The sequence below is a fragment of the Pan troglodytes genome, chromosome 5, assembly GCF_028858775.2.
Source record: "Pan troglodytes isolate AG18354 chromosome 5, NHGRI_mPanTro3-v2.0_pri, whole genome shotgun sequence".
In the NCBI taxonomy this organism is placed as follows: domain Eukaryota; kingdom Metazoa; phylum Chordata; class Mammalia; order Primates; family Hominidae; genus Pan; species Pan troglodytes.
In genome coordinates, this window is record NC_072403.2 from 40102390 (window position 1) to 40113674 (window position 11285).

Consider the following 11285-nt stretch of genomic DNA (forward strand, 5'->3'; position numbering starts at 1 on the left):
AATTACAGATTTATTAAACACTGACTATATGCCAAGTTATAAAAACCTGGGACAAGATGGTAAACAAAGCAGGACAGTAAACAAAATATATTAACCCCTGCCTTCCAGGAACTGGCATTCTAGTTAGGTGAGGGAGATGATAAACAAAAAATAAGCAAATGATCTAGGCTAGTGCTGCCCGATAGAAATAGAAGGGAAGCCATGAATGTAATGTTTAATTTTGTAGTAACCATGTTAAGATGGTAAAAAGAAACACATGAAATTAACTTTAATTTTTTTTTTTTTTTGAGACCGAGTTTCGCTCTTGTTGCCCAGGCTGGAATACAATGATGTCGACTCACCACAACCTCTGCCTCCTGAATTCAAGCAATTCCCCTGCCTCAGCCTCCCAAGTAGCTGGGATTACAGGTATTCACCACCACTCCTGACTAATTTTGTATTTTTGGTAGAGATGGGGTTTCTCCATGTTGGTCAGGCTGGTCTCGAACTCCCGACCTCAGGTGATCCGCCCGCCTTGACCTCCCAAAGTGCTGGGATTACAGGCGTGAGCCACCGTGCCTGGCCAATTTTAATTTTTTTTTTTTTAAGGAACCGGGTCTTCTTAAAGGGTTCCTTAAGGAACCGGGTCTCTACTTTGTGGTCCAGGCTGGAGTTCAGTGGTGCGATCATACCTCACTGTGGCCTCCAACTCCTGATGCTCCTGCCTCAGCCTTCCAAAGCCCTGAGATTACAGGCGTGAACCACTGGGCTTGGCCAAAATTAACTTTAATAATATATTCTATTTAATCCAATATATCCAGATGTTACCATTTCAACATGTAATCAATATACAAAAAACTATTGAGTTTTTCTTTTTCTTTTTTCTTGTACTAAGCCTTGTAAATCCAGTGAGTACTTATACTTCCAGCACATTTCAGCTCAGCCTGAACACATTCCCAGCACTCAGTGGCCACATGTGCCTAATGGCTATAGCAATGGGCAGCAGAGTCTTGATGTTAGATGTGGGCTGTGGAACATAAGGAAAGTAGAGGCGGGCAAAGGGGCTGGGATAGGAAGCGCTAAGTGGGGGTGGTCTGCCCTGGGCAGCCCTGACCGGGTGGTGAGGACAGGAGTCGGGCCACAGGTAAGACCTGCAGATTACCTGCAATCTGAATCCAGGCTTGGCCACCGGCCTTCGCAATTCACCTGACCTTGCTGAATAAGGGCATTTTCCTCCAGTGTGGATTGGAGTTATGCATCTGAGGCTATGAGGCACTTATTAAATGTTATCCTTATCTCACCTGTCTGCAACAGTAGGCAGGGCACAGGCCCCCAATCTCAGAGTCACATCCTCTCCACCCCCAACTCTTATGGCCACCAAAGGCGGCCTATGCCCCACCCCACCCCCAGACCCTCCATCTTTTATCCATTTCTACTCCTTGCTACAGCAAGATACTTAACCTTCTCAGGCTTCTGTTTCACTACGTAGTAGGTGCTTTAAGCTCTTCAAAGAAAAGCATTGTAGACTTCCAGAAGACCAAGCCACCCACCCTCTTAAGATGGACCCAGGCCAATGCTGAGGTGGGTGGGGCCAGCAGGTTCCAGGTGCCAACCCCACCACACCTCTTTGGGAACTGGGAGAAAAACTGGCCCTCTTTTCCGGAGGTTGCGGTGAGCCGAGATCACGCCATTGCACTCTGGCCTGGGCAATGAGAGCAAAAATCTGTCTCAAAAAAAAAACGACTGGCCCTCTTTTCTGCCCACAACAGCCATCCTACCCTCAAAGCCCCTTCCAGCCAAGGACAAAAATGATATGAAAGGATGCATCTGAAATGCGCACAGATCCCAGGGAGCAGGGGTGGAGGAGAGGGCCCCAAGTCAAGAAGCTGCTTCGAGAGGAGCTGCTGATCACTGTTATACACTCCACCTCCACCTGGGCTGGTATGCAACAGGCCCACAAACACAAGAGAAGTATTGGGATCAACAACCAGCCCTTCCTGGGGGACCTGTGGGACCAGGATTGAGACTGCAGCAAGGCTGGAGGTGGGAGATGAGAGCAGGCCCAGAAGTGCCCAGACAAGCAGCAGCAGGACCGGCCTTGGGATGCAGACCTGCCCTTGCCCCTCACCAAAAGCCGGGGAACTCAACAGTCCCCCTGTATGATGACACAGAAACCTGAATGTCAGCAGCTCCTGCCTGACACTGCCCATGGCGAGCTCCACTGCTCTTCCAGGGAGTCCCGGGCAGCTGCCAGCAGGGAAGGCCCTGGAGTTTCTCTACTCGCTAGCTTACCAGTCTCCCTTACAGATCCCACCCCAGACTGCAAGGCATGCCCAGTTCCCAGTGGCTGTATTTCCCGCCATCCAGCAGACCTCAGAGGGAAGGCAGGAGTTGGGAGGTGTCCCAGCCTGGGCTGGCCACCAGCTTCACGCTGCTCACCCCCTAGGCCACTCAGGTATTCTGGAGACCCCCTAGTGGCTGGGTTCCTAGAAAGTAAGAAAATAAAGAGGCTCCAACCCAATTTACAGCGAGGACTAACTAGGTCTTAGAGGGTATATCGACCCCCAGGATTTATGGGTAGGGGAAAGACCTGAGGACTGGGTGAGCAGGGAGCAGGAGAGGAGGTTGGCGTGGAAGAGGGAGCCAGCTGGGCCGCTCCCCACCACCATCTCCTAGCCAGATTCCAGACCAGCAGGCTTGCCCAGCTTGGCCTGCCTCCCTCCTCCGCTCTCCCACCAGTGGCTACCTCCCCTCCCCTACTCTGCTTTCCTCCCCTCCCCCAGCTACCCACTTCCTCTACCCCTCCCCCAGCCCTTTTCACTCTCATTCAACCATCCATTCACCAAACTTTTGCTGAGCGCCAACGTCCCCTTAGGCCCTGGTGCAAAGCTTGTGGGTGTGGAGAAGAACAAAACAAAGCCTTGGAGGCTTCCCACAAATCTCCAGCTTGGTGTTGGCCCCTTTCCCCTAGCCCACCTCCACCCCAGCCCAGACCCCCACCCCTCGACCTCCACCCGGCTCTCAGTTCCATCTCCTGACTTTGGCCCACAGCTTGTGGGGCTGTATGTCCCACCCCAGGCACCCCTGTGCTTCTGGTTTCAGGCAGGCAGCGTACCCTCCTGCCCCTTCTAGGACGGAGACCCCAATACCATACTCAGCCCTGAGAAAGGTTCGGGGTGAGGACGCAGGGTGGCCTGGAGTCCTGGTCTCACATGACTCCCTAATCAGGACAGTGTCCCCTAGCCGTGACACACCTTCAGTAAATGGTGCAGCCTGTAGAGGCAGAAGGAAATGACCCAAAACTCATGCAAACCCAGACTGCGGTGGGAGGGAGCCTGCCCACAGCTAATGATGGAGAACAGTCAGGCTTGGAGGCTCAGGGCAGCCAGACCTGGGGTCACTGTTCCCCCTCCACAGCCCACGACACATTCCCACCTGGCTTAGAAAGCAGGAAAGAGGCCAGGTGTGGTGACTCACGCCTGTAATCCTAGCACTTTAGGAGGCTGAGGTGGGTGGATCACTTGAGGTCAGGAGTTCACGACCAGCCTGGCCAACATGGCGAAATTCTGTCTCTGCTAAAAATACAGAAAAATTAGCCAGGCGTTGTGGTGCAAACTTGTAATCCCAGCTACTCAGGAGGCGGAGACATAAAAATTGCTTGAACCCCAGCCAGGCGCCGTGGCTCACGCCTGTAATCCCAGCACTTTGGGAGGCCAAGGTGGGTGGATCACGAGGTCGGGAATTCCAGACCAGCCTGGCCAATATGGTGAAACCCTGTCTCTACTAAAAATACAAAATTAGCTGGGCGTGGTGGCACGCGCCTGTAATCCCAGCTGCTTGGGAGGCTAAGGCAGAAGAATCGGTCAAACCCGGGAGGTGGAGGTTGCAGTCAGCCGAGATCACACCACTGCACTCCAGCCTGGGTGACAGAGCAAGACTCCGTCTCAAAAAAAAAAAAAAAAGAATTGCTTGAACCCAGGTGGCAGAGGTTGTCCTGAGCCAAGATCATGCCACTGCACTCCAGCCTGGAGCCTGGGTGACAGAGTGAGACTCTGTCTCAAAAACAAAAAAGAGGCTGGGCTCGATGACTCACACCTGTAATCCTAGCACTTTGGGAGGCCAAGGTGGGCAGATCACGAGGTCAGGAGTTCGAGACCAGCCTGACCAACATGGTGAAACCGCGTCTCTACTAAAAATACAAAAATTAGCCAGGTGTGGTGCCGCAAGCCTGTAATACCAGCTACTCGGGAGGCTGAGGCAGGAGAATCGCTTGAACCTGGGAGGTGGAGGTTGCAGTGAGCTAAGATCGCGCCACTGCACTCCAGCCTGGGTGACAGAGTGAGACTCCATTTCAAAAAAAAGAAAAAAAAAAAGCAGGCAAGAAATAGAAACAAGAGAAATAAGTTAAAGACCATATGAGAATCCCCTGAAACTTCAGTCAGTGCCTGTTCCCTAGTGGGTGTGACATGGGTAGCAGCAGTGGCTAAAGTTACAGGACTTGACCCCCCACATCCTAATGCTGGCTAGTGAGCTGACATGGACTTCCAATCCTGGTGTGTGGCCTGGGAGGCAAACCCAGCCCAGGCCTCAAGCTGGATTCCAGAAAACACGCCAGCACCTGGGTAATGGGGTCACATGTGTGTGCAGTAGCCATCCTAACAGGCTTCCTTGTACCGACTCACACGAATGGGGCTTTCACAGGCTACACAGCTTAGCAGTGCATGTGTTTTCAGCTGGTCCTGGGTGGAAAGGGGCATCGTGTTTGGGGGCATTTTACCTGCAGATCCTGTAACATTGGACTGTGGACTGCACGTTACTCAGACCAAAGGGAAATGATTTTGTTCCACAAAAAGCCAAAATCTTGCACTCATCCAGCCCAACTCACAGTCTGGTAAGCTGCCACCACTGCCTGGTCACCAACAAGCAAACCAGCCAGTCTGCCCCAACCAAAGGGACAAAGTGGTTGTTGTCAGATGGCTGCCAGCTCCTGTGACTAAACCTGAGATCAAGTGAAAAAAACAATTTCCTGGGCCGGGCGCCGTGGCTCACGCCTGTAATCCCAGCACTTTGGGAGGCCAAGGTGGGCGGATCACCTGAGATGAGGAGTTCAAGACCGGCCTGACCAACATGGGGAAACCTTGTCTCTACTAAAAATACAAAATTAGCCAGGCGTGGTGGCACATGCCTGTAATCCCAGCTACTTGGGAGGCTGAGGCAGGAGAATCACTTGAACCTGGGAGGCAGAGGTTGGGGTAAGCCAAGAAGGCTCCATTGCACTCCGGCCTGGGCGACAAGAGCGAAACTCCACCTCAAAAAAAAAAAAAGCGCCTATCTCTGGAAGGTGCAAAAGCCTTCCCACCTGTCTCAGGCTTGGCCACCCTGCCATTCCCATGATGATTGCTGGGTTCCCTGACCTCTTCTTTGCCTTGAGGTTTGGGGACAGATGCCCTGTGGCTTGGCCTTTGCGGATAACAGAAACCACTCTGGCTAATCATTCTTCATTCAACGCATTTTTTTTTTTTTTTAGTTTGAACACTACGCTAGGCCCTAGGGATACCCCAAGGAACACAAAAGATAAAATTCCGTAACCTAATGGAGCTGGCTTTCCAGTGGAGGGAACTACACAGAAAATACCACACATATTTATACTCGATAGCAGTTAAATAGATGAGTTTATTTATGTTAGAAATTGATAAGCGTTACAAGAAAAAAAGCATGATCAAGTGGATGAGGGATTGTAAGGGAAGATGTACAGGTTGTTTGTTTGAGACAGAATCTAGATCTGTCCCCCAGGCTAGAGTGCAGTGCCCTGATCTCGGCTCACTGCAACCTCCGCCTCTTGGGTTCAAATGATTCTCATGCCTCAGCCTCCTAAATAGCTGGGATTACAGGCATGTGCCACAACGGCTGGCTAATTTTTTTGTATTTTTAATAGAGACAGGGTTTCATCATGTTGGCAAGGCTTGTCTCAAACTCTCAAGTGATCTGCCCACCTCAGCCTCTCAAAGTGCTGGGCCTGGCTAGAGATGTACAGTTGTAAATAGTGTAGATGAGTAACACTGAACAGAGACCTGAAGGCAGTGAGAGGGCAAGCCCTGAGGACATCAGGGGAAAAGCATGCCAGGCAGAGGGCACAGCAAGTGCAAAGGCCCTGTGGTGGGCTCATGCCTGGCAGGCCTGGGGAACATCAAGCGGCCCATGTGGCTGAAGCAGAGAGAGCAACAGGTAGGAGATGAGGTCAGAGGGCAGACTGCAGGGCCTTGGAGGCCTCTCTTTTTACTGTAGGAGATGAGACACCCTGGAGGAATCTGAGCAGAGGAGAAACATGCCTTAGGTTTCATGTAGAGAGATTGAATGCCAGGAATTAGGTGCTTACAAAACCATTGGAAGAACTGGAGGAGCCAGCTCCATGCTGGGCCCACTGGAACATGATTGAACTGCCAGCCTGGCCTCTGCCCTGATGAGGCGGGTACAGAATCAGGAGGCCCCACGGGCATGGTTGAGATCTGATCTAGGGTCAGGAGGCCTTGTGCCACTGCACCTGCCTCTTGAACACCATGAAGCTAGTGACTAGATGCTGGATGTCTTGTAGAAAACCCATATCTCCACAGCCCACACAGCAATATTTCCCTCTGCACTTCCTCACAGCAATATTTCCTCTGCACTTCCTCCCACCAAATTTCACTTTATTATTTTTATTTTTTTTGAGACGGAGTTTTGCTCTTGTTGCCCAGGCTGGATAGCAATGGCACGATGTTGGCTCACCACAACCTTTGCCTCCCGGGTTCAAGCAATTCTCCTGCCTCAGCCTCCCGAGTAGCTGGGATTACAGGCATGCACCACCATGCCCAGCTAATTTTGTATTTTTAGTAGAGACGAGGTTTTCTCCATGTTGGTCAGGCTGGTCTCGAACTCCCGACCTCAGGCGATCCACCCGCCTCGGCCTCCCAAAGTGCTGGGATTACAGGCTTGAGCGACTGCGCCCAGCCACGTTATTATTTTGTTTATGTTTTTGAGAAGGAGTCTTACTCTGTCGCCCAGGCTGGAGTGCGGTAGCATGATCTCAGCTCACTGTAACCTCTGCCTCCAGGGTTTAAGCAGTCCTCCTGCCTCAGCCTCTCGAGTAGCTGAGATCACAGGCATGCGCCACCATGCCTGGCTACGTTTTTTGTAATTTTAGTAGAGATGGGTTTCACCATGTGGTCAGGCTGGTCTCAAACTCCTGACTTCAAATGATCCTCCCGCCTCGGCCTCCCAAAATGCTGGGATTACAGGCATGAGCCACTGTGCCTGGCCCCAAATTTCTTTCTTTGATGGAACCCAATTCATATCCAAAACTTGCTTCAAAGGAATGTAGGGCATGGTGCATACCAAATACCTGCCCACCACATCTCTCACAGGCTCAAGTCCAGCCCCATGCCAAACACCCTACTGCTCCCACCTGCCTGCTTCCTAGGCCTCCTGGGATGCTCCACCCATGCCCTGGGCCCCTGCCCTGTGCTTCCTCAGGCTGGCATTACAGCATGTACCACGCTGGTGGAATTGCCTGTGTACTTGTCTATCCCCTCGTGCACCCCACTCAGTGCAAGCCCCTTGAGGACAGGAATGTAGCTACCCATTTCAAGGCCACACCCTTGGTGGTGGTACCTGGAGGGATCCATCTGGCCAGGCTGGGAGGAGGCAGCAAGCCCATCCAGCCTGGGAATAGAAGCAGTAGAGCGGAAAGAGGCAAAATCCTTAGCTATTTATATTTAACTGCCCCAAGACTTGTTTGGTTATTTTTTTGAGAGGGAGTCTCACTCTGTTGCCCAGGCTGGAGTGCAGTGGCGCCATCTTGGCTCACGGCAACCTCTACCTCCCAGGTTCAAGTGACTTTCCTGCCTCAGCCTCCCGGCTAGCTGGGATTACACGCACGCGTCACCAAGCTCGGCTTATTTTTGTATTTTTAGTAGAGACGGAGTTTCCCCATGTTGGTCAGGCTGGTCTCGAACTCCCGACCTAAGGTGATCCGCCCACCTCAGTCTCCCAAAGTGCTGGGATTACAGGTTTGAGCCACCGCACCCGGCCAAGACCTGGTTTTAATACCTGTGAAATGGGGCAACAGTATCACTCACCAGTAGGGACGTGGAGGGATCTGAGAGAACATGTGCATTCAGTATATGCTTATCAACTCCACTCTCTCCTTAGATTTCTTCAGGGGTTGGAGAGGAACTGGGCTTCCTTGGGGATTTACCCCTGAAGAAGTAAGCTGACAAGTCCATGGCATCTTGGGGCCATGCAAGGTGGGTCATTAGCTCACAGTAGGAAGGCGGAGAGGGCCCTGATTCCTGGGCCCTCCTTTTCACTTGAGAGTTTTTCCCTCGAAAGTTGGAAGCAGCAGAGGCCCTCCTCCCCTTCTAGGCCTGCCAGCCTTGCTGGCAGCAGAACTTGTGGTCAGCAGAGCCTGGAAGCCTGATCCTGCCAGATGACCAGATGCACTAGTAGCTGGGTGACTCTTGAGGAGAGTGGTCAAACACTGTGTACCAGGGTAGCCCCACCTCCTACCGGCCTGGGTCAGTCCTGGTTGATAGGGGCCAGGTGAGGTTTATGCCTGTTGTCTGGCCATAAGTATTAATAGTGCCGCTTTCACTCTGAAGTGCCCTGCTCGTCTGCTGAAGCTGAGCATACACATCCTGTGATCCAATAATTCCTCTCCTAGGCAGATACCCAACAGAAATTTGCACATCTACTCACCTGTATTCTAGAACATTCATGGCAGCACTATTCATAATAGCCCCCCGCCAGAAACTATCCAAATGTCCTTCAACAGAATGGATATAAAATTGTGGTACATTCATATCACGTCACTAAGCAGCCCTGAGAATGAACATTCTGCAGCCACACACAATAGCATGGATGAACCTCACAGACATAAGGGTAAGCAAAGGAAACTAACCCAGGAGAATACATAATGTAAGACTCCATATCCCTACGTGTGCACGAACAGGTGAAACGAAGCGCTGCTTAAGTTGAGATGGTGGTTACACAGGGGTACTGGAGATGTTGTATTTCTTGGTCTGCATGCTGGTGACACAAAGGTGTTCACTTTGTGAAAATGCATCAAGCTGAATACTTAATAGAACTAAATGGAACCATCCACATTAGTTTTTTCACCTACTCATCTAGAAAATGAGCTTAAGAGTCAGCGTCCCAAAATATAAAGTTGACTCAAACTCCCCATTCCCTGGACATTCCTATTGGGTTCACTGAAGCTCACTGGGTCGTCCTTGAGCAAACTGTATAGACTGACTCCAATAACAGAAAATGCTTCCTGTGGGGAAGACGGGCTCTGGTATCGGCCAACTCAACCCCCCGGGCCTTGACCATGTCCTTGGCCTGGAATAGCTCCCTCTTCCTGCTTGCCCTGTCCCCAACTCCTCAGCCACCCACCTAAGTCTCACGAAGGCCTCCTCAAGCCCGTCTCCTCCAGGACTTCCCTGACCACCCTGGGCTCCCATCCTCTCCTCCTGTATTTCCTCCTAAGTCTGTAAGCGCCTGACCCCTTGGTCCAAGTTTCAAGAGTGCAGGGGACTTTGTTCATATGATACCCCAAGAATTTGGCCCAGTTCCTGCTACAGAGTAGGTTCTCAATAACTACTGAATGAAATGTTTTCTAACATGGCATCTCCTGTACTGCTATTCAGTTTTCTCTAGTGCAGGCCTGATTCTGATTTCCCTAGACGTGAAATTCGCTGGGACAAGGACTAGATCCTACCCATCTTTTTATCCCTACCACTCGCTCTTCTGCTTAATACTTATTTAAAGGGGAAAGAAAGGAAAGACAGTGAATTCAGGGCACTGACAATCCAGAAAGCGTGGAGGTGGGGGTCAGTGAGTATAGAGTTATTTGGATTTCAAGGGTGTGGGTAATCCTGGAGGGGAACAAGCTACTATATTTATTTGCCTACGAATTTATTTATACCTGCCTCCTTCCAGAAAGGGTTTGAGGTGGCTGACAAAAATACACACAATACAAGGTAAAAAACAAGTCGCTGAGGAAATCAGGCCGAGGGGAAATAAGAGTAGGAAAAATAAGATCGAGTCGGCTTGCTAGAAGTGGGCCAAAAAGTTGGCCAAGTTTTCCCACAGACCACTCGAGGCGGAAGTCCCTCTCCCCTCCCCGTCTCAGGGGCGGCCACACGTCCCACACGGACGGGGAGAGATGTACCCGAGAGAGAGGACGGACAGGACCCTCTCCGCACCTCCCCAGCCGCCAGGCCGCCAGCCCGGTACCCGGGCCTAGCAGCCTCCGCGGCCTTGGAGAGCACGAAGTGGAGGGGCGCGCGGCTCTGGGGGGCAGCCCGAGCCCAGACCTGGGTCCCAGGGTGCTGGCGGGGAGCCTGTGACCAGGGACGGGGTGCTGGAGGCTGAGGAATCGCGCCTCCATGCCACGCCGCACAGGTTCCCGCGCTCGAAACCGAACGCCCTCCAGCCACCACCACTCACGGCCTACTAAGCGCGCGCTCGGGGCCCAGGGCACAAAGATGGAGGGAGCGGCGCGATCCACCCGCCCCACCCCCACCCAGCAGACAAAGGGGCAGGCCGCCCCTCCCCCAGCCTTCTTCGCGGGCCCCGCCGCCTTCTCCTCCCCTCCCCTCGGGCCGCCCTTTGGTGACTTCCTCTCCCCTCCAGGGGCGGCCCCGGGACTTCTCAGGAACTGCGTTTCACCTGGACGCGGGGCGGGGAGCCGGCGCGCAGAGGGCGGCCTCCGGGCCCACCCCTAGGCCGAGCGGGCCCCAGGCCCGCGCCCTCCCCTTTGAACCCGCGCTCTCGGCCCCTGGCGCCTTCCCGCCCAGGCGCCCCCGCCCCCACCCGGCCAAGCACGTGCTGCCCGGGCCCCGAGCGCTTCCCGCCGCACGGGTGGGGGCTGGGCCCACCCCCCGCCCGCTCCCCACCCCCACCGGAAACATTCCTGCCACATTCCTGCAACTGCGAGGCCCAGCCCGCCGCTCCCCACCCCGCCTCCGCGCCGGGCCTAGGGCTTTCCTGCGTCCCCTCCACCGCCGGCTCGCCCCCTGAGGAGGGGGCTGGGCCAGGGCCTCGGCTGACCGGGGAGGAAGAAGGGGAGCAGAGAAAAACATGAGTCACAGCCGTGTGTCACTGGAGCGCATTTCAATTCCCTGCATCACAGGAGGTGTGGAAGGCCGCCTCGGGGACCGGGCGCGGGAGGTGCGCCCGAGAAGGCCCCGGGCCGGCCTGCAGGGCGCGCCTCTCCGCCTGCGCCCTTTCCTCCCCCACCGCCCTCCCCGCCATCTTCCCCTTTGGCT